The sequence below is a fragment of the Cryptomeria japonica genome, chromosome 5 (assembly GCF_030272615.1).
Source record: "Cryptomeria japonica chromosome 5, Sugi_1.0, whole genome shotgun sequence".
Taxonomy (NCBI): Eukaryota; Viridiplantae; Streptophyta; class Pinopsida; order Cupressales; family Cupressaceae; genus Cryptomeria; species Cryptomeria japonica.
This window is the reverse complement of record NC_081409.1, coordinates 747,614,909-747,617,457: the sequence shown is the minus strand read 5'-3', so window position 1 is coordinate 747,617,457 and position 2,549 is coordinate 747,614,909.

Here is a 2,549-nt window from a genome sequence, read left to right as displayed (position 1 = left end):
CAATGTTAGTGAAACCGGTTCTCCTATTTGTCCATGTGAAGGTTCCATTCTTAGGGGCAAAATCCAATAGCTGATTCTTTTCTATAAATTATTGGGAGTCTTTCTGAACCGTACCAATCCTCTAAATACTACCCTTCTTTTCATTACCTGCCAGGATTGCATTGAAGTCGCCTGCAAACACACAACTGCCCTTAGAAATATTTTGGAATCTGTTTGATAGAAGTGCCCAAAGCTCTCGTTTGTCATTAGTAGCAGAAGGTCCATAGACATTAAAGAGATTGAAACTCTCATTTTTGCATAAACTAGTGACCATACAATGTTGCCAATATTTATCTTCTCTAAGGAGTGTGATTTTAACATTCATAGGATTCCAGATTATTCCCATACCACCAGAGGCCCCCTCAGATTGCCTCAATAGACCTTTCCATTATTTCCATGTTTTTTTTTTCTATCTCAGCCTGACTCCATTTAGTTTCCTGTAATACCCAAATATCTCCCTTAGTCTAATCAATCTGGTGCTAAATTAAGTGCCATTTGTTAGGGGCATTAAGGCCCCCAATATTCCAGGATAATAGCCTCATTGATCCTGGGGAAGGGGGGTCCACTTCCCTAAATTAAGTTTGGATTGCCCAACATTGTTTTCCTTGATTTGCGCCCCCTTTTTCCCTTTGGTTTAAAGTTTGGAACATTAATATATGAAGCAGTCTTCCCAAAACATTTTGCAGTATTATCCATTATAAGGTTAGCAACTGGTTCAAAATATTCTTCCCATTCCGAGGTAGAGGAAACAATCTTTCCTTCTTCCAAGTCAGTGGTGATGCCTTTCTTTCCCAAATCACTAGAGGCGTTTGGATCAACTGGTAGAGGGGGAATATTCTCATCCTCCATCACCCTAAATTCACCGACCTTAGTGGATTCTGAGGAAAGAGAAGCTACAAGCTCTGTTGCAATTTCATTTTGAAGGGATTTAGCATCTTTCAATAGATTTAGTAGAGCTTGAGTACTACCACTGTTGTCAGTATGGATCTGTTGCTGGCTAGATACAATGAGGGGAGAATTATCAACATGATTATTAATTTCCACCTCCTTCATACTGGCCGCCAAGGATTGTTCTACATAATTTGTTCCGAGTTTTTCTGTATTTTCCTTATGTGACTTCACATCAGTCGGCTTAGTTTGCACACACGCATAACTTCTTAAGATAGAGGCCGAAACTTCACATTCAAGACCAATATGTTCCCTTGAGAAGCACTTGGGGCAAAGGTGAAACTGATCTTCTCTGTCGATCCTTTCAATCCATACCTTACCAACACCAATAATTTTGACTTCTTCTGGGATTTTGGAAATTTGGCCGATATTAATGCATATCATGATAAAACTACCCCAAACCCTATCCTCCACAATGTTATCAACAGATACAAAAGTGCCAAGCTCTTTGCATATACCTTTAATAATCTCAATGAGCCAATAGTTTGATGGGCAGTTGTATAGCCTTAACTAGACTGTGCTTTCTAGTAAGGTATGAAACCGGGTATTGAAATTAGGTTTCCAATCAATAATATGCACTCCAATCCCATCCAAAGTATAAGGACCTTTATTTTTAGCATTTGATATGTCCTATTTTTTCATAAACTCAATCAGATAGTAATCATTCAGAAGAACGTTAAAGTTAATGTCCTCCCCCCATTGCGATCTACACCATCTCTCAAAATTTTCCCTTAACCATTTACCTCCACCCCATTTAGTAAAAAAATAGTAATCTTGAAGATTTGACCTAGCCAAATTGATCTCGTTATCATCCAAAATAACAGTGGGTCTCAAGATTTTCCTTACCGGTTTGTGAATGCTTGGATAAACCGATGGTTGGTATCTTCGCCAGGGTTCATTTTTCCCCACTCGATCCAAGTTAGATCGCTGGTTTCTGGCTGGAGCAATGGACCGCCAGACCTCTGCACGATCGGCTTGCGAAGTTCTATCTTGCCTAAACCACCCATTCCGAAATGTTTTAGGGCCATTACCCGGTGGAGGGTTGAAACTTTTCCTATGACAATTAGGAATGTTAAATTTTCTATCTCCGATACAGAGGAATTAGGATTTAATATTGAATTCCAATTGTGCGCCAATTCAGTAGCAGGAAGCTTCGCATTGTGAAACCAACCATCATTGCTCCATGAAAAGCCATTCTTCTTCCATGCTTGCAAGTTTATTGGCCCGAGGTTACTATTTGTGTAGGGATGACTAATATCTATTTTCCTCTGTGGTCTTAGATCCCTACATCTTCTTTGCACAGGATTAGGTACATCCACCTTCCATGGCCGACCTGGGATCCATGGCTGGCCTGGGATCTGATCTTTCCTTTCTGTTGACTGAAGAGCTGGTTGCTTGCCGACAATCTAGTTCCTCATTGTTGTGATTGGAAAGGCTTCGTCAACTTCATCGCTCCATGATCTAATCTTCCCTTGACCTCCCTTACCTTGGATCAGAGCCACAACAACTTGCTCACCGGTTAGAAGCCTGCTGCTGCCGCTGCCTCTGCCGAATTCACCACC